Source organism: Cicer arietinum, chromosome 7, assembly GCF_000331145.2.
Source record: "Cicer arietinum cultivar CDC Frontier isolate Library 1 chromosome 7, Cicar.CDCFrontier_v2.0, whole genome shotgun sequence".
Lineage (NCBI taxonomy): Eukaryota > Viridiplantae > Streptophyta > Magnoliopsida > Fabales > Fabaceae > Cicer > Cicer arietinum.
Window position 1 is genome coordinate 26,026,190 of NC_021166.2, and position 22,665 is coordinate 26,048,854.

At 31.1% G+C, this 22,665-nt stretch overlaps 1 long non-coding RNA gene across 1 annotated transcript; it reads right to left on the reverse strand.

The window, feature by feature from the left end:
- Nucleotides 1-5,632: 5,632 nt before the first annotated feature.
- On the reverse strand, nucleotides 5,633-12,929 carry LOC140918881 (uncharacterized). Its single transcript, XR_012161315.1, has 2 exons — nucleotides 12,136-12,929; nucleotides 5,633-6,293 (listed from the first exon to the last, which is right to left on the reverse strand). It is a non-coding gene; the product is annotated as an uncharacterized lncRNA (long non-coding RNA).
- Between the last annotated feature and the right edge of the window lie 9,736 nt (nucleotides 12,930-22,665).

The following is a 22,665-nucleotide window of genomic DNA, read 5'->3' on the forward strand; positions in this document are numbered from 1 at the left end:
TATATGCAATCATATCAATTTTTTTGTATTATATACAAATATATGTGCTATTTTGTTAATATATATTATTAACATCAATACAATTTAATTTGTACTTTCTCCACATACAAATACTAACTAGTAAAATTTAAAATGTATTATATTTAAAATTTAGCTTAAATATATTTTAAATTTTATTTATATTAATGATTAGAAATAATATACAATAATAACAAAAATAGTTCTAAAAAAACGTTAAATGAAATATCATTATTTAAATGTTGAATTACAATATATATTAATAAAATTTCCAACCCCTATTGGATTGATTTCTAGATCCGTGATATTTAAAATATTTGATACATAAATTTCTCTTTTTTCTATCAAAAACTAACTCAACATTTCTAATTTTCTTTTATATTTATTTTGAAAAAAATTGGTTCAGATATCCTACGTTTGTACCGTACAAAAAACAATAAAAACTACTAGATCTAAGAGAACTAGTTTTCACCCACTTACTACGTGGATACAATAATGGAACTGGACCGTCTGATTTATAACAAAAGATCGAGATTTTATACTATGTGAAACTGCTGAGATCTACTACATATTTAGTGTTATTGGATCGTAAATTGACGGACGAGATTCACTGTTTTATTAAACTGTGAAAATTTGCAACTGCAGCTAATCATAATCCTAAATCCATGTTGCAGTTAGTTGTAGGAGGATCTTTGTGAAATAGATTAGCTATAATATAGAATTAAAAAGAGAAATAGGTGAATTAATAATAGGGTAAATTGAAGAAGAGAAGAGAAGAGAGAGGAATATTGAAGGGAATGGGTCCAATGAAGAGGGGCAGGGTTTGTTACCTAACCCACCAACAAGTATCGTGTGCATGCATTAGGACGAAGCTATTTCGCATCAACCACTATCTCATTTCATTCATCAGTTTCATCCCTCTCACTCCCCTATCTCATTCAACATGTCTTTGTGATATGAGGGATGAAATTCAAAACCCCAAGCTAAGCTAAACTTGTTTTTGTGTGCGTTGTTATTACATACATACCCCACCAGACCCTGTTCTTATTTGTCCTTTTCCCTACCATATAATATGTCCATTTACATCCCACATTTCCACTGTTCCTTCCACTATTGCTACTGTCATTGCCAACTTCCTTCAATTTGGCTTCAACTACACATCTTCTATATTTTCAATATTTTTTTAAATTACAATAATATAATAAAAAAGGGGAATTGTATCTTCGTCATATATTTTCTTATATAATTGATTTAAAATTTAGACTATATATATCAATATTTCTTAATCCAATTTTATCTTATATTGATATTTTGAAATTTTAAAATTTTTTAGATCTTTTCAAATACTTGTGCTAATTTTTTTTTTTTATCTTATATTGATAAAGAATTCCCCGGCTTATTTACATCTAAAAAAAAATTTGATCAATGCTAATTTGTCAATTACCCTGCAGCATCCTCTTGATACATTTCAGAAGCGATAACCAGAGGAACCCAAATACTATATACTATTGATGCAGTTAATTATCGGTCCATGTGCAACTCAACATGAGACAAGCCTACGGACTTCAAACAACATCAAATACCTAATTATTTAATTCGTAAGTTGCATATTTTTATATACGCATTTTTTATTAAAAAATATTTAAACTATGTCCTCCCCTGCTCAAGCTTTATAAATATACAACATAAATGATCATACACAATTAAAATCTATTAAAATAAAACCAAACATATTTTTTAAATAGCGGGCCAAATATGGGACTTAACATAGAGATCTTAACAATTGTGCAAGAAAGCTTTAAAATATAAAAATTCAAGCAGGGTTTTATATCTACAACGTCATATCAACATTTTTTATTTTCTTTCGTGGGGCATGAGCCTCTTCGAAAGCAGGTCTACCGAGCTTAGTCCAAGCAACTAAAACTAATAATTTATTATTAATTAATATTATCCGTTTTCCTTGACCAAATAAAATTTATAACGAATTATCTAATTGTTTGAGAAGCCTCTCAAGCTAAGCATAAATATTAAAGTTATAAACTAATATACTTTGAATACAAACTTAACGAGTTGCACCCAATCCATCATCGAAACAATAGAATCCAGTTTAGGTTTGCCTTTAAAGATGAGGACACCAAGTTAATCAAATAGTTGCTAAAGTAAACTCATTTTAAGCTTCAAAAGTGAAATTCATAGCAGTTTAGTATGCGGCATTCTTTTGTCCTAACTCCAAATGACATAACAATCTCCTTGTATATTCCAAGCACATCAAGACATCTGAAAGCTATTTTGTGAGCATCTTTTTTAGCCATAAATGTATTATTATAACATGAATATCTATCCATAAATGTGAGGATTGCATGGCTAGCCACAACATCAACTAACATGTACCTGGCCATTCTTCTTGATAATAAGCACTATGTTGGAGAGCCACTCAACATATCTAGTTGTTTTGAGAAACGTTACTTTGAGTAGCCTTTCAATTTCCACTTCGATTTGAGGCATCAATTGTGGATTAAACCTTCTCGGAGGTTTTAGTGTGGCATATATATGTTAGAATCAAATTAGTTTGAAGAACAATGACCCTTAATTTTGTTTTGATAATCACAAAATATATAAGTGTGTAGATCATGTAGTCATTAGTATTGAACTTGCTCATGTTGAAGTTAATCATTTAACTGAATCCTTTTGGACGAAGCAACACAACTTTTGTTTACATGGCTCTGGTGATCAGTCTTTGGATCGTCTGGTGTAGCATTTTCTCTGGTATAATGTTTATGTTGGTGCAACATGAAGTTAATTTTTATATCTAGAAGAATTAGCAAGATGCAACATTTAGTAAGGATTCTTAAAATAATTTAGAAATAATCTAGAAGAATTTTGAATTTTGTCACAATTGTCCATGCACGACATTTTCTACCTCTGTAAGAACAATAGTTAGAATTTGCTGGAAGACCTGCAACGACTTTATTTCAACAATATTATAAATAGCACACGACCTCATTGTTACTTTGCCTAAGAGATTGCAAAAGCATTTGAGAAAAGAATTGACATGGTAAGAATCCATAACAAAATTCTAAAAAGTTCAACACTTGAATTTTAAATCCTTTCTTTTGAAAGCTTTATCACTTATTTTTTGTGCTTAATTTTTTATCCTCTTTGGAAAAGAGTTACAGCTTTTTAATTTTACAAAATCTGTATAACTTGATCCAATAATGGTTGTTTTCTCAAAATTTTGGTTGAATGAGTCTAGAGGTTTGGGAAGACTAAAGAATAGTCGGATAGACAAAAGTTTATATACTCTAGCAGGAAAGGAAAAATAATTTCGATTTAGAGAAAAATTCACAGTTTGAAGGGACGCTAGATATAACAACTATACTTTGGTAGCGAACCAATGTAAATTGATGTTATTTTCTTTCCCTTTCTCTATTTTAAATACACAGATATTTTATCTAAATGGTTTTCCAAATAGGTTTTATAAACTCATTGTGTGTTACTCAAACCTTATTTGTGTTTTTCTCTCTACGTTCAATATCTTTCCTTAATTAGTAGTCTGTGTTCGGCTAATTCTCTAGCCAAACCTATCATCTCATGATAATAACACACAATACTATGTGTTCGACTAAGCTATAATAACTCTAATTTTATATTTAACCAAAAATCATGCAAAGTAATTAGTCAAAAAGATGTATATGTACTCTTTAAAGGTTAAAGGCAAAATAACCTATATAAAATAAACTTGTTTAGTTTAGAGAAACAAGATGTTAGGTGTCTCATGTCAGTAAATGAAGAAAAATTAATTTGGCACTTAAGGCTAGGTCATGCAAACCTAGGATTAATATCAAAATTGAATAAATTTCAACTTGTTAGAAGTCAACCTAAGCTTAGCTATAAAACTAAAATTATGTGTGAAGCTTGTCAAAAAGGAAAGAAAACTAAGAAATAATAGACCCCTTCAAGAAATGGCTAGAACCATGTTAAATGAGATGGATGTTGCAAAATATTTCTATGTATAGACAATTAACATTTCATGCTATATTCAGAATAAAATTTCAATTAGGCCAATATTCAATAAAACACCATATAAATTATGAAAGGGTAAAAGTCTAATATCTCTTACTCTAGAGACAACCTTGGAAAGTTGATCTCCGCTCACAAGTGTATCTTCCTTGGATACAAAGATCCAAAGCTTATAGAGTGTTCGATAGGGGATACAAGTTAAATCGGGAAGGAGTCAATACAAGTTAAATTCGATGACAAACAACTTGACCTTAAAAAGCCAAAGCAAGTTGAGGATACTGCAGGTCTATTAGAACCAGAGGAAGTAAATGCAGACGAACTAGAAGAACCCAAACAATCAAAGGATTCAAGTAAATTAGAAGAAGATGACAAAACATCAGAAGATGAATTTGACCAAGTCAGAAGTAGTCAAAATAAATCAGAAGTCATAATTGGATGTTGCTACCAAATAGGTGTGAACCAGGATAAATCTGTTTGTGTAACTTTACTTCTGCACTCTTTACTTTCCTATTAGCTCTGATTACTTCAGCTTGATTGCTACTGCCTCTGTTTTAGTTAACATCACAAAACCTAAACCAATTCTTGAATATATAATTAAAAAGAATCCAACTCTGACAAAGTCAACACTGATAAAAAGTCAATGTCCTAACAAACCCGACTCAATAACTTGGACATTTCAACAATCTAGAGAAGTGCATGGCATCCTCTAAATATTTTATCCTCTATTATTTATATCATTTTTATCAAGATACGTTGAAAAAAGTATGAAGATGAATTTGGACAAGTTTTTAATGTTGATTCTAAATCTTTGTAGATTTGATATGAGTCATTATGTTACATGTTGATTTCATGCAATCACAACATCGAACAGAAATCTTTGTGGCCTTAAAGTCTCTCTATAAAATGACTTGTGATGTTCACTAGAAAAAATAGGAGAAACCTATTGTCGTCATATACATAATCCCATGAACAACTTTGTATTATTTTCTGATTGTTGAAGGCATCAAATATATTGATAGCGTTTCAGCAAGTGTACTGAATCATTGTAAGTAATAATTAAAACGGTAGTACCGAGTGTCGAACTCAAGGATTGTGTTTTACTATTGAATTATATTTAATTACTGAAATTAAACAAAAAGTTTCCGAATTGATTGAAATAATATTTGAAATTAACAATAGTAATAAAATTGATCCTTTATAATGAGAAAAATGTCAGGGATGAGTTTCACTTCGAATCCAACCTTGGTGTCTAATTTGATCTTAGTTACTGAATTCTTTTATTGAATTACTACCGAATTCTCTTTATTATTCTTGCCCTAATGTCTTAGTGATAGAACCTTTAATTCCAAAGTAACCCATAATTCCTTAGTAGATTTAAGATTAGAATTAAGCATTACCGTATAGAAATTCTTTTGTAAATTATTGCTTTGCAACTAATTTAATTTGTTTCATGACCTGCATCTATGTCTAGACTACAAATTCATGAATTCCTCATCTCAAGCATTCGTAAAGTCCACTTCCGTTTCAAAATACAAATCGTAGAACATTTTAATGTTGATCAAACAATAAAAAGCATTAAACACAGAGATGAGAAAAATAATTCAATAAACTCATTCATATAACTAGAAATCAAATCATAAAAATAAGGGTTTCATCTTGTTACACTCATCCCTAACAAATAAGGTTTAGTTACTCATTACAGAGATAAAAAAGATAAAGATTAGAGAAGAATTACAAGAAGGATTCATGAATGACTCTTGATAAAACTGCTCCAATGATGTTAGAAAAGGCTGTATTTGAGTTACTTTGCTAGGGCACAAGTCTCCCAACTTCCCAAGAGTCAAAAAGATCCCTAAAACAGTGAAAAAATGTGTTTTTACGGTTGCTGACGCGCGTTGCGCGCCCCAAGCGCAGGAAACCCGCTCAGGGCGCGCCTAGACAGTATTGTTGGTCCGGAAATTTGCCCCAGGCGCAGAAAACGCGCTTCAGGCGCGCCTGGACAGTGCTGAACGGCTTGAAACGTGTCTCAGGCGCGTCTGGCGCGCTTCAGGCGCACAACATCTGTTGTCCGACGTATATTGTATTTTGCTCCTCTTCCTCTGAATTTGGTTCCGGTGTCTTCATGAAAGTTGTAGCTATAGATCTTAGCTTTCATTTCCACTTGGGGTGACTCCAATGGGATATCTATAACTCCAGATATGGCTAAATTACTCTACATATGTCATGTTGATTTCTCCCCAAAATTCAGCATTGCACTAAAACAAATTAACAACACAAAACTCCGAAAAATCTCTACTTAATCAAGAAAATAATAACATAAATATTTCATTAAATCAAATAACTAAAATCAACAAAATATATCAAATAACTTCTTAAATTAACTAAGAATTAAAGATAAATAAGACTAAAATCAATGAAAAATATGCATATGATGAAGAGTCATCATATATTCTTATGGCATATCTTGTATTCATTCTCTTGTGAGAGATATTAAGAAAATAATCTTAAAAATTATTTGAAACTTAGCTCAATTATGGTTTGTATCCTCAACAAATTGATTGTACTAAGTTAGAAGGTTGAGAATACTTGACAAAATCAAATTGTCTAGTATGTGTTTAGTGCACGTGTGATACTATTGGTGATTAGTGGATTAATTTCTTCAGTGTGACAGGAGAACATGTAGCTATCGTGTTAGATGTGAACCATAATAAATTGGATTGTGCTCCTTTAATTATCTTTTTATTTGTTCTTGCTTTGAACATTGCTAGTTTATAATTTTTTTTTTAATTAAGTTTTTTTAAAAACCCCTTTCTTGTATTTTCTCTCTACACATTTGAAACAATTCCCATGAGGCTAGCAATCTTCATGTTAATAAGTCGAATAACATTGGGAACAACCCTACCATCCTCAAAGACACAACTAAACATTTTTCCATTAAGGGATGCTTTAATGAATAAAGGCTTCAAATGTTTGATCATATCTAGAGTGGATTTTTCAAACAACATTCCTTAAGTTTTCTTACCTTCTATTAGAATAGCTCAATCAATGTATTCTAGAAACACATCAACCATAATCTCTTTGGGCCAATACTCATCCCCATAATTACATGGGCTTAAGGGTAATAATATTTATGATTATCATAACATCATCAGTCTCTTTATTGAATAGAAGGTCTAAAATTGAATCCTCTATACAACCAAGATAATTTCCAAATTATCCTCCTTCTAAGTCTAGGATATCATTTGAAGCTATCATTTAGTCTACTTCGGCTATTTCTTCATGTGCTTCAAATCCTAAAACATTCTTATGTGTTTCATCCCCTATATGATCTATACTAAATACTTTAACTATTGCCTCCAACAATGTGGGTGAAGAAATATCCTTATAATGTTGAGATTAGACTTTGAAAATTAGTTTGAGAGCCTCCTTCTTCCTTTTGGATGGACCTATTTTTTTGTTGCCTTTGTTTATGAGTTCTAGTGAATAGGATCGATCTTTGGGGGGAAGTTCGACGTCAACTGTGGGTAAGATAGGTTTTTTTTCATAAATATGACTACTTGGTCTAGCCTCAAACTCTAGAATAGGACCCCCTTATTATTTCTAGTGTTTGACAGTGATATAATGTGTAAGTTTTCCAATCTATGGCAGTTTACTTGTCTTCAATATGAGGAACTTTAGCAAGTAAAATTCTCAATTTGTCAAATACTGAGACTCTATATGTGGGCCTGACCCTCTGAATTGGTTTTGTTTCCTATATTTTGGGCTTCCATAAATGTTGAACTATTTTCTTTTATCTCTCTATTGTTCTAGATTTAGAAGGCACAACAAATGAAACCTTAGCAACAGGTATAGTAGAGAAATGACATGCATCTACGTTCATATCAACAATTCCATTATTTGCCAACTTGAACCCATCGTATGTGATAGCTTTTTGTAAGACATGGAATGATTGTATGAATGATGTCATTTACAATATATTTTCCCTTTTTATTTCCTCAAAAGTAGGAATTTTGTGACCATCTAACTGTTGAGACAAAATCTCAATTAAATGTTTTGATGAAAACAAACAAAAAGTTAATTAAGAATGTTAATTATGATTCTAAATGTTATGTTAATTTAACTTGTACTTTTGAGTGTATTAATTTAAAGATAGGATTCAAACAAAGCAAAGAAATCAGCATAAAACGGCAAGAAACTGTACAGACAAGAATAGAGAACATTCTTAACAAAATCTGGAAGTTTTAGCCTCTGGATTTTATACATACATCGCCAGCACTTGGCAAGGAACAAACTGAGATAATCAGTTTCAAAGAAACTACTCAAATCAAAAAGAGAGAAGATCACGAATTAGCAAGGCCAAAAAAAATCTAAACATTTTTGACATCATTCTGATCAATCTGGACAGTAGTGTAATATCAGTCTCCAGATTGATAAACAATCTTCAGCTTGTTACACTTGATCTTCAACAACAAACATCTTTCTCCAAAATGATCAGACCATTCTTCAGATTGATTGTCAATCTCCATAATTTTCAATAAACATTATGCAGCAGACTGTCATCATTCTCCAAGCTATTTCGGCAGAATTAAAACTCCAGATTGAAGCAATATCATCAACAAATATATCTGAAGTATAAAGGATCACTAAACACAAAAGGAATCTGATCAAGAACGAAGAAAAACGCCCAGTCAAATAGATTTCACAAAGTGTTCAAATGGTGGAATATTTTTATTCAAATATATTGGTTTTGGTCAAATCTGACAGAGCACTACCAACAACTATTTTGATTATTATTAAATGTCCTAAAAGTCTATAAAAGGAAGGTCAATGCTCAAGGAAAAATTAGAATCATTCTTGAATTAAGCAATTCATTACTCATTTCAATCATACTTGAATTTCTCTCATTCACATACATTGAATCAATTCTGATTTTTCCCATTCAATTCCTAGAATCATTCTTGTATTTCTCTGTCAAAGAATCGGAACTCAAACAAGTGTTAAGCCTTCTCAGATTCTAACAAAACAATCTCATCATTATTGTAAAACTCAAACTATAAGAGTTTAGTATAGTTTGGGTAGATTGTAAGAAATCATATCAAGGTTGATAGGTGACTTGATTGAACTTCTTTCGGGGTGGAAAGGTTTTAACTTTGTAGCAGATCAAGGTTGATCTGAACTATAAGAGTTTAGTATAGTTTTGGTAGATTGTAAGAAATCATATCAAGGTTGATAGGTGACTTCATTGAACTTCTTTCGGGGTGGAAAGGTTTTAACTTTGTAGCAGATCAAGGTTGATCTGAACTAGGTGTTGTAAAACCAAGAAGGTTCTTTGTTTTAAACACTTAGTGAAAACTCTCACGGTTGTGAAGACTGGACGTAATCCGAGTTGGGTGAACTATGATATATCATTGTGTGGTATCTCTTCTCTTATCTATTTACTTTCAGTTTAATTGATTATCAAGTTAAATACATAAACTGAATTATTGATTTTAACTAACCAATAACGTTCTCTGTTTCTGGTTAAAACCAAGAACGTTCTTCGTTTTCTGTTTTCACAACCAAGATCAATCTTGAGTTACTTTCTTAAGTTTTTAACAGGAATTTTTAAAAGGGTGAATTTACAATTCAAACCCCCCTTTCTTGTAAATTGACATTGCAACTTCACTAACAACCAAATCTTCTTGTTATTAAGAAGATCTTCAAATATTTGTTTAACATTGGTAATGTCAAAATCATAATCAAGGCAAGACATGCATGAATTTTTCCTTTGACGATCTCAATTGCCAATATATCAATCGTGAAATTAGTTGACACATCAACATTTGATTCTTCCATGTCAATGATTGAAACAAGATCGGGAATCTTCCTTAGTTATTGTGTTTCTTTTCTTTTTCAAGAAAAATATTTCTCAATATGTATTACCCTAAAGACCAAAACATTAAGATCATTACAAGCTTGCCATATCAATTTCTCTTTCAAGTGAGGGTGCATGCCACTTTTGGCCATGGATGTATACCTTGATTTCCTTAGGAACTACTCAACGAAGTCTGCAACCAATTCATCTACTTGTTGTCTCAGATTTATCAAATCCAATGTTGTAACTTCAAGTTAAGGCCAATAAAAATGTCATGAAAAATCTCTACCCAAATTTTGAATAGAGTTTCGTGGAAAATATGAATACTAAGTGAAATATGTTTCTGCCAATGATAACGGGAACAACTGTAGCTTGTGGAACTCATTTTGATTTCCTACTTCATATATTATGCATTGAATCTCCAACAGTGCTCCATTTTTTATATGCCATCTTCCACGATAAAGGTGGCAAAATTAGGTTTTTATATCCCTTAAAAAGAGGCATTTATCTGTGGGTTTTACCTGTATCCCAAATTACCTCTTGATGATAATGGATATGAGGTTGGGATCCAACAACTATTGTTTAATAGGTCTTGCCTCAGTCGCGGCTAACTAGCACCACATATTATCTTAGGGTTTTTAGAAGCCAAATTGGTTGTGAACCTGAGGTGGAGGATTCTCCCATGGCTACTCTTGGTTAACTTTCATAGGATTCCTTTTGGGAGTTCTTAGAACCATTTGAGCATTATATTTGTAGTTTAGTAAACCATGTTTGCTCACTAGTGTAGCCACTTACTAGTCTTTTGTAAATTGGAAACCACCAGGGCTAGAGTTGGTACATCAAGTATAGACAGGTATGTTGTTTATTATCCAAACAAGTGTTGAATAACTCAATTGCTTCTAATTCAAATAGCTTCCAAATGGTTTATGAAATTCTACTATAGGGCCAACAATTAGTCGACTAATGTGGAACATGTTAACCTACATAATACTATCACATGACACTCCTTGCATCATGCCAATTTGTCCTACTATTTCAGGGGACCTCTTAGCCATATGTTCCTATCCAAATTGAAGATTAGTTTGACAATAACTATCATTATCTAGTAGTTCCTCCTGAGTTAATTTATAGGGATGAAAGGTACCTTTTGTATAAGATTTGACTATTCTTGTAAAGGCTTTGTGCTAGCAACGATCGACTTACCTTGGTATCCCTTAGCACCTTGTTTGGCAAAGGTGACAAAATTGTCACCAAGATCTACTCATTTGACCTCCAACTCCCTGACTTGTTGAACCTCATTATGAACCATGAGTTTAACAATGTCAACAAGTTGTTGAGATTTGATACATGTTGTCATGTGTCCCCATACCAACTTGTTGTCTAAAAAAGAACAGCTTCATTATCACTAGTTGTTCAAGTGGATCAAATGTATTATTTCCTACATCCTTCAGGGAAACCACAAATGTTGGCATTCCCAGTGTTGTTGGATAGTTGTTAGTAGATATGACAATACAACCCGCCCCCATGGGTATCTACCCGAACCAATCTCAATTTTAACAGGGAAAATTCGCTTCGACCGAGTGCATATTTTCTCTAAAATTGAAACTCGTGGATGGGAAGTTGATATTCACCCCCAGTTTCATCCTAAACATACTGACTAGTAAAATTAAATCTCTTTATTTTATTAAATCTCTTTTTTTATATTATAGATTTTCATCTCTTCTCTATAGAAAATATGATTTAATATTTTTATTTTATAATTGTATAATAATTATTATTTTAGTATATTATTATAATAAACATGACTTTTTCAATTTATTATTTGATATATTTAAAAGAGTTTGGGATTGAGGCTAGGGAACCCGACCTCCGTTAGTGGCGGAGATGAGCACCCAAATTTCAAACCCGACAAAAAACAGGGGAGGGTTCGATTTTTTCCAAATTAGTCAGGAGCAGCGATGAGGGAGACAAAACTCGGCCCATTGCAATACCTAATCATTAGGCCTTGAGAGCCTGACATATTTGATGTTAAAGCAGGTGGTTGGTCCATGTTGTTGAGGCTCTTACCAAAGTGCAAGTGCATACGCCAATTGTCAGCAATGTTTGTAGAATTATCCCACTAGCATGCCAAATATGTTGTTAAAATTGAAAGTTAGCCAAAGAATCGGCTAATAGCTTTCAACTAATGATTATCTTGTACTTTAAATAACTATGACAAAATATTGTGACCTATAAAATCTTACCGCGATTTTCCTTAATCGACTATTCTTGTAGGTATTGCGTGTCTTTGCCCGTTACTTGGTGTATGTTGCATCCCACGTTTGGTCTTGATCTCCCTCCATTCTATAGCAAGACAGTTTTCTTCATGCACACGTGTCTTTCCACTCATTTTCAACCTTTGTAAAATAGCCGTTTCAGGACACGAGTCTTGCCGCTAACTAATCAATTTCACGCGCTTTTGACAACTTGTAGCAATCGCACGACTCTCTTAGGGCTTTTTGAACATGAGAAAGATTCGCCCAATTTGTACTCAACTACTCTTTATTCGTTTGACACTTACTCAACTACTTGAACATCGACTAAACCATATTCGACTGTTTGTCATCCTCGACTAACCACTTATGATATTTTTTAGTGTAAACAATTTTCTTATATTTTGAGATGGAAGGAGTGCTCACATTTTAGAAGAAATGGGATCTTAAAAAATCCAAATCCGTATTCAGAACAGTACTATTCACAACTAAATACAGGGCTTGGCAACTAGAGAGTCAAAGAGACAATGAAATAAAGGTTAGAAGAAATAACTTTCATCTTACCATGCAACAACACTGATTGACTATATTGGAAACTTCAGTACCTTTCACTATGTGCCAGTGCTACAAGTTGCTAGGGTGTCTATGGCCGTTGATCAATCTCTCTAATACAGTAAGAATTAATTTTGAAATTAGGGGTTTTCACATAAACTAGTAAAAAGGACATGTACAATTTCGCTATGGATGATTGCAATGTTTTCCAATTTTCATACAATTGGAGATGAATACAGTACCCAAACAAAATGTACATCACATTAAAAAGTAAAAAGTACACTCAACTTTACTACTGTTATTTTTTGTTATTGTTATGTCACCATCGATCTTTTTTTTTTTTTTCTTTCTATATCTAATATTTCCAGCAGGAAATGTAACAGACATATAGGACCCATGAAAGGAATTAAATTTTTTCTAATATATAATATGGTTCAAATTTCACTAAATCAGCCACAAACATGGACGACCATAAGTTATTATTTGATTTAATGCCACTTTCTGATAATTACAAGTATAGTTGATTCAACCTTTATAATTGATGGTGTGATGCTGACACCAAAATTTATCTGAGCAAGAAGGATGGCCGCCGGAGTGACAGGGAAATGTGTTTATTATCTTTTGTTTGATTCAAATTAAAAAATCTTGAGAAAATCTCACATTATTTAAACAACAGTTGTTTTTTCGTTTTTAGTGGTCGAAAAGTTTATGTTGTAATTGTATTTATTTAATTTTTTGTCATATATATTTTCCCAACACAATAAACATATGGTGGCGAGAGTCTATGGGAGGTGGCGTACTTGCGAGCACCCTAACACTTAGTATCTTAATGTGGTGATTCAAATGTGGTGAACACCTTCTTTTTGTAAGATCTCATGATACTCGGTTAATCACGTGTAAAATTGTGAAAAATTCATTTGAGTAGATGGTTAATTAAAATCATGATAAAATATATGATTAATTCAAATATATTATTAATAACAATTTTTCAATATAATCAAAATCAATCATCTATTTAATTTAATTAACTATATTTTTATAACGATTTTGCATATTTATAGAAACTGCAATGTTGTGATTATAGCATAAACACTATTTTTTTTTTATAATTAAATTTTTTTATTAATAATTTCTATCCCAGTGTCATAGTGAGCAAGATTATATCCACCTTTTAGGAAGGATTGCAGAAGGTCTTTGAATATATGTTTGGGGGAATGAGATTCACTGCTAGATTAAACTCGACTTAGATAAATTATTTTTAATATTATATTTTATACAAAATTAATATCTTTAGAATCCATTATAGGGATGAATTTTGTTATAGTGGGGATAAAGAAAGTCAGCCATCCTCATTGGGACAATCACTGTCATTGAAAGAGTTATTCGTCATGAGCTCGCCATGCTAATAATGTATTTCTATTCCAAAATCAATATGAGTTATGCCTTTAAAGCATAACTTACAGCTCTAAATTATGACATTCGTGTTGCGAGAGATCTGTCTCTTACTCATGATTTTTTAGGTTGATTCAGTAGTTGTTCACTCTTTTGTCCATACAGGGATTACACCTATCCTTGATGAGGCCATGTATCATCTCAGACTTCTTCTGTTTTGGCAACTTGTCAACCGTGATGCAAATAAATGTGTTGATTTTATTGCTTTTCTAGGACTCATGCCCTCATTTAGACTATTTGCTTTTTTCATATTGTAGGACTTTTTGTAGTCCATTGATTTCTCGTTAATCTAATTCCATTTTCATTAAAAAAAATAGAAATTGGCCCTTTAATCTTCAACTTCAAGATTAATTAGTATATATGTGGGTTTATAAGTGGTAGAGTTTGATTTTAATTAATCAATGGCTTTATGTGTTTGTTTTAGTCATGTGAATACAAAATATAGAAGCCAAGATATCTTTGTCCCTTATATGAATATGAATTTACCCGACTCAACATGACTAGGACTAGTCAATTTCAAATGAAAAATATGTGTCAAAACAAGGGAAAGTATATAGTCTTGGAAAATAAAGTAGCAAAAAGAGTGATGAATCTATGTATTTGATGTTGCCTGTTGGGGACATGGATAAGGTTCCATGAAAATATTGCTTTGATATGTATGTAGCCAAAGACAAGTAGCTCTCACCGATTCACATGCCTTATATTAGCTAAACTCTTTTAATTTTCCATATTAATTATCTTAATTCTCTGATTAAGTGAAAAAATAAAATATAAATAAATTAATACCATATTTAAAGAAAATAAGAAAAGAAAAAATATTTATTAATTAAAGTAGTATTAATGACCAATTTACAACCATTTCTATTAAGATTTGAACTCGATACCTTTAAAAAAAATGACAATTAAAAAATCAAATTTGATGAAATTTGATGCGGGGAAAAAGAAAAGAAATGGCTAATGAATCTTATCATCCACATGGTCTTATGCTTCTTTCTGGTGCGTTCAGTTTACTCAAATCCCATGTGCTATCTTTGCTTGCTATATCTTTTTCTATTGTGTGTTTCCCTTTTTTAATCATCTCGAATTTTCAATTATTTTTATTTTTGGGATTTTCCTAAGAAAGAAATGGTCATTGATAGTGATATTTCAACTACTTGCCCAGTTATGTTTTTATTCTTTATTTTTTAAATGTTTTCTCGTGACCATGTTTTTTATTTACTTTGTCAGATAACATATGGCCCATTATCAGAACCGTCCATCGCGGAGGATATTTCCCTGATTGATTGGATACATCTTGAAAGTGTTTTTAATTTACGGATAAAGAAATTATATTACTTTATCAAAAAGAAGAAAAATTAAATTAAAGACTAACACCTCTTGTAAATATGAAAGTAGGACATCAATTTAGTTTAGACAATTTTTTTTAATATAGACAAAATGATAAATATTACTAAAAATTTGTACGTACAACTGCAAAATTCTGATATTTAAATTTGAAATATGATGTTCAACTTAACAATTTCAACATTTGTCTGTTGAGATAAAACTTCAAGTTAAAGAAAAAGAAAAAAAGTTGTTTTTAGAAAATATCTAAAAAGTTGTCTTTTGGTTCTAAGTATTTCAATATCTTAATTATAGGTATAATATCTAAGTTAGTCTTTTTTTTTATATCAATAATTCAAATCTGTTTATTTATATAATGATTAAAAAATATTGTAGTCCTTATAAAATCAAGAAATTTCGCTTTTAGTATCTGGAAAAGTAATTAACTTTTTTAATCTATACAAAATTATTATACGTGCATTTTTAATCTATGTTAGAATGTTCACATGTATTTTTTAATGAATTTTTTATAGACATATTTACAAATTGTAAAAAGTTACTCCACAAAAAAATGAATTTAAAATTTGATTTTTAAGTTCATATATTCTTTAATTTTTATCCTGGGTTTATGATATTTAAAAAATTATGGGTGTGTTTGCTTCATTGGAGGGAGGGGAAGGATTTTAACAAAAAGGGAAGGGAAATAAAGATTGTTTGGTTCAAAAGAGAGGAAATGATTAGAAGGATTTTAATGCATTTATATTTGGTTCAAGTAGATAAGAATTATCTTAATTGATTTTTTAGTTATATTGAGTTTCTTATTTCCCCTTGAAATTCTTTTAAAATGGAGGGATAGCAAAATAACTCTAAGAGGGGTTTTGGCCTTGTCTACTCCCCTCCTAAAAATTGAACAAACACAATTTATTTAAAATATTTTCTCCCCTCCATCTACCTCCAACTAAACATATCTAAAATATTATGGAGAAAATTTTTATAATGTTTTACACACCCTTACAAAAAACCATTCAAAAATTAAAAAAAAAAAAAAAAAAAAACATATTTAACTTTTTATTTAATATAATATAATTAATCATCCAACTTTTAGATAAAATGGAAAGGGTGTTCTTGAGAGAAGATGTGAATGATAAATATGGCACAAAGGGTGTTCTTGGGCATTGCGAAATACTCAAGTAAATCACCGTATAGAGTATTCATGAGAGGAAGAAATTAAAAAAAGGATTAAATGAGTGGTAAACATGGCACAAATTTGTCCCATTCAAAGTGGTAATGTATGAAAAGTTTTACTTAATAGAATTCCTACTAATGAATCCTTAGTCAAAAGAGGCACATCGGGAGCAAATTTTCACCTTGTATAAGAGAGTGTGGTAGAGAATAATTAGTCCAACACCTATTCTTTGAGTACCCAAACTTATCACAAGTTTGGTTGGAGGTAGCACAAAGGCCTAGGGCGGCATTTGTGTTTTAAAATAATAGTAAAGATTATATAATGGGGGGAGTGTCAGAGGAGGAAACATCAGCAATTTAATTTTGCAAGCTTATGGGATATTAAGAAGACAGGGAATAGACAACTATTTAAAAATCAAGAAATAATGGTGGAAAATATGGTAGAACACATTAGTTTTTTTTCTTCTTAAGATTAGTTGCGGAAGAAAGTTTTGGGGTTAAATTACTAGATATCACAATGGAGTTCAAACCCACGAGCATGTTTGGGAAGTAGAGGATTAGTTGTTTGTTATATGTGACTATTATTGTTCCAACATCATAAACTTTCTGATTAATGAAGTTTGTCAAATATTCTTAGACGAGATGACTTAAAAGACTCTAAAAGGGGTATTTTGCAAAATATAATGTATCCTGGCTCACCATCCAATTGGTAGCTATGTCCAGTCCTTTCAATCGCAAGAATTTTTTAGCTCAATCAAACTAATTTATTCTTCTCAAGGTTTTAATTTAGTATAGTCAAACTATTGAGGAATACCTTTCCTCATGCTTCAAGCTTAGTACACTCAAGCTCTTGAGTACAAATTTCTAAGATTCTAGCTTAGTACAGTCACATTCATGGAAACACCTTCTCACATTTCAAGTTTATTATAGTCAAGCTCTTGAGAATAACACTTCTTACTCAAGTTTTTAGCTTAGTACAATCAAGATCTTGGAAACAACTTTCTCATGTTTCTAGCTTAGAACAGTCAAGCTATTGAGAAATAACAGTCACTGATGTGTCAAATTACAAAATACAAAGTTACAATGAAAACAACTATTCTCTAAAGAGGATAATAAGTTTGTGCTCATGTTTCTAGTAAATAGTTTTTCATGAAAAGGCTTTGGAATTCAATGTTCGCTTTTGTTTTGGATTTTTTTCCTCTTAGATTTACAATGTGATGTTACATTAAATTTTTTTCATCGTTTTTATGATTGTTGCAAATGGAAAAGAGAAGAATTTTTAGTCTTTAGAGCAATGTCGTTGAGATTTGACATCTTATGATTGTTGTTAGTACGGTTTGGAGCACATTGAGTATAACATCTACAATCTAGTAATGACAAATACGACTACTACGGAATTTAAAGTTTTATTATTGTTGTCGTTTTTTGAGAGCATTGACTTTATTTTTCAAGACAAATGTTAGATTCCAAATGATTACTCTCTTTTGTTGATTCTTCTGGAACATAGTATTTATCGTGGGGATTAGTAACTCGATGCACCAGGGAAAATGTTGTATTACAAGAATGATGCTTCAAACAATCCTAGATTTTTCACCAGAGGCGCATAAACAAAAGTTGTGCTCCTCCAGAGTCAGAGGATTAATTCTTCAGCTTAGAGCATAATCATCACTTGTGACAATATGGTGCTTTCAGAGGGTCATTAGAGGATCTGCACACTTACAATGAATGTCAAAGAGTAAATTGTTCTCTTATATATTTGGTTATCCTCAAAACGAAAATTAAGGATCTTTGTTCTTCAAAATAACTTGATTCTAACAATCTTCTCCTTTTTGATGATGACAAACTCATATATTGATGAACAGTTTTTCTTTAAAAAAATATAAAATGATTTTTAGAGGCTCCCCTAAATTTATGCACCGATATATTTGAGTGAATGATCAATAAATACATGAATGCTTTTAGGGATGATCATTGTCATATCATGTTGGCATTCCAATTGCGAACACATCATTATCATAACACGCATATAAGTGAGAAAAATGAGTGATAAAAAAGTCATATATTAAACAAATTTTAAGTCAAAGTACTTAAAAGGAGATAAAGTAACAGTTGCCTGAAGGATTAAGAGTTTGTTGAGAATTAAATCAAAAGTGTTCTACATTTTGGCTTGTTTTGCAATCACAACCTCGTGGTATTTGTTAGAGATTCATACGAAGAGTTGTTAGATTCAACTATTTCAATAACCTCAGCAACAGTGCTAGATGCTCAACCAAATGGGTCATGAATCATTGATTCATGATCATATGGTTTGTGTTCATAATCCATTTAAGATTTAGAAATTTGAGCAGTTTGATTGTGGTTGAGATGAGGAAGTGGAAATGTAAGGTTATTTAGGTTAAGATTGTGGTGATGGTTGAGATTTGATTTTTAATTCAAATTGATATTGTTTTAGCCTATTTTGATTTGTAAGTAACCTCAATATAGGTATACCATCATCAAAATCCTCGTATCTTTAGTGAATTTGTATTGGTTGAAGAGGTGGACGATTAGTTGAAATCTGACTGGGCAGAGATTCGACATAAGCTAACACTATTAAACAATCTAAATGGCATAATTTTGGATCATAAGATGTTTTAAACAATTCGATTGCCATTAAACAAATGGATCATAAGAAGTTTTGAGAAAATCTCATATATGTTGTACTTCAATGTCTTCTAAATTCTTAATTAACAAAGTTATATCCAAGATGGCACAAATCAGTCTTGAATAAGAAATCATCTTTGAATTTCAAGTTTTGGAATTCATAACACAAGACTTCGTATGTTCAATGACAAGATAGGGAAGATTTACCTTCGCATTTTTCATGATATTTCACATAATGTTTTTATATTCCTAGACCATCTCTTAGGAACAATAAATCATTTTACAATCTTGAATAATACTCGATATCTACCATTGTGATCTGTTGCAACATGATTTACTTTAGGATCCTTAAGTAATTCCTTATAAACTTTGGCTCGTCCATCGGTAGCTTCCTATCCATGGTTCAATTACATTCCTTCATCAAGACATTTAGTAACACCTACAATAACAAGTTTAGTGATGTGGATGTGATTTCCCAAAATATTGTGAGTTATCTCATTGTCATAAATGGTAGTGTGGTGTTAGAATTCATTTTACTAACACGCCGTATATGGGAAGTTCATCATAACTGAAGTAATTGTACCATTCGTACCAAATAATTCATTAATGAAGTTAAAACCTAGTTCGGCAAGATTACAAAAATCTACTCGAAGTTCACCAAGGATCTTCAGTTGAGATGCATGACAATACATTATCGGAACTATCGATTTGTACATAATTTATTCTCTCGCTACTTCTTTCTCTAGGCCGCAAAACCATATATAGTTAGGGGGCTTTTTTTTTCATTTTTCACAAAGAAAAAATGGATTCTAGACATTTTAAGTTTCCAAAAAAATGAATCATGTTAGATTGAAGTTTTCTTTTGTTAATATTGTGGATCTATAAGTTGTGATTATAGATCTAAAAAAAAAAATCATTTTAAACAGTTTAAATTTTCTCAAAGAAATGAACTATGTTAAAGTGTTGTTTCTCTTTTGTTAATGTTGTAGATCTACTTGTTGTACTAAATGATCTAAAAGAAAATTTTGTTTTAGAATATTTTGGAGTTTTACAACAACAACAAAATTACTGAATGATTTTTCCTTTACAGTTATGACAGATCTATGACTTGTGATAGTAGATCTAAAGGAACAAATTAAATTTGGAACACTCTAGATTTTTTCTCAAAAAATGAATTTATAATAGTAAATTTGATCTTTAAAATTTTGTGATTTTAATTGTTGAAAATGTCATAATATGTATATTTAGAACCATGGAAGAAAGTAATTTTGAAAAAGGAATTTTTCCCCTTCCAAATTTCTCATGGCCGAACCCAAACCAACCATTTAAGGTCTTGGAATTTCAGAAATTTCTTTTGCACAATTAGAATGTGATCTTTGATTTTTAAAAGGGTGGAAAACCTAAAGAGTATTTATTTAATTTTTTGTTGGAAATTTTAGCGTTTTGATAATGGTAGTAAAATTGGTGTTGGTGAAAATAGAATTTGTCCATGATCAATTGATTAGTTTGCTAAAAGGAATTTGAAAATCCTTGAAATGTTTTAGTAAGTGGTAAAAACTAAAACGTTTAAGTAACTTGTGATTTCAAAAGGATAAAATCCTAATTTATTTAGGTTATGTCAAAGTCAATTTTCAAAGTATGGCGTAAGTGTTTGAAAAATTATTTGAAATTGGTGTTCGCTTAAGGGACTAAACCAAAGTCATTTTAAAATTAGAGAACCTAATTAGGTAAGAAAACCTAAGAGAAAGTAAAACCCTAATTGATTTGAATAATGATCGAACTTAGGGTTCATTAGGGGGTTGTTTTAAAAATTTGTATTGATTGATTGACTGGTTTAAGGTACAAGGAATTGAGAAGTGTCTTGAAATCGTCTAATAGGTTATGTTTGTGTAGAGTAAGCTGCTTGTGTAATAAAACGTTGTTGGGTAAGGGCTCCTTCCACTTTTTAGTATAACATGTTTAGGTTATACTTGTTGTTGGTGTTTCACTACTTGGTGCTTGGTATTTGCTTTTGATTGTTTGGTTTATTGGTGTTATGTGATTATTCTTGAATAATGCATCTGAGCAACACATGAAATAATGTGGTGAATTTATATAATTAATATGACATGGTGTGATATAAATATGCATGAACTCCTTATGACATGGTGATTATGATGTAAAGTATTGGTTATCATATATTTGAGAGTATATATATTTTAATGCATACATAGTAAGTGACGTTCATAATGGGTTGAAGTCACTGTGGTGCGTCTTTGATTGGTTGGAGCCCACAATCCCAGAATGGGAATTGGAATCGTGAATATCCTTTGTGACTTCACAATTGTGGATCATGTTAGATGGTGATCCTCCACCCTTTATGGAAGGGATGTGATATTCTAGAATTATATGCACTGACATATAAACATTGCATTAGGGTGCTTTGACACACGAGTCATGTTCGATATCATGAAAAATATCCATGTTTTATTAATTGTTGCTTATATTTTGATAATTATTAATTGTTATGTGTTAATTTCATATAGTAACCATTTAATTGTAGTGGACCGGGTTGAACGCGCTAGATTATTATGATTCATTTATGGAGAGTTCGAGATGATGTTCAAGTTGTAGCAAAGTCATGGTTTCAGTTGTTAATTTAATGCAGACAACGAGATGTAGATAATGGGTTAGCGGTACTCAGTTTCCTTCGATTAAAAGTTTATGATCAGCTTAGGGATAATCGGATTATCATTGTCGATAAACCTTGTTTGTTTTATTATTTACCTTAATGTAACTTACATTTGAAACAAAATAGTTTGATTTTGGAAGTTCTTCTTTACATTGAAAACTCATTGTTAATTAATTATCTTAAAATAATTTTTGAGAAATATTTGATTTAAAAAATAAATAAAAAATCAATGTGAGAATCAGAGTGTTACAAGATTCTTAGATGAATAAAGACAAGTGTTCATCTTTGAATGAAGGAACAAGTAGTGGCGGATCTTGATCAAAATTTGAAGGGTATCGAATTTTATAGTTTTAACTAATAAATTAAATATAATATTATATTGTATATTCGTATTTTGAATTATAAATTTACAATTTAAGCGCACAAAAAATGCAAACACAACAATAAAGAGGGGGAGTGAGATTGAAAAATTATTAAGCTTGTAAGTGATGAAGTTATAAGTGTGGCATTTGGTTTAACTGATTGATCACCGGAAGGACAAGTGTTGATGTTGAAACTTTACAATTTTCATCTTTGTTTCTTCTTGAAAATTGCATCAATTTCCTTATGTTTAACTGTTGGATTTTGATCCTTTGATTCCTAATTTTGACATAATTCACAATTCAACAATATTCATACTTAATATGATAAATCTA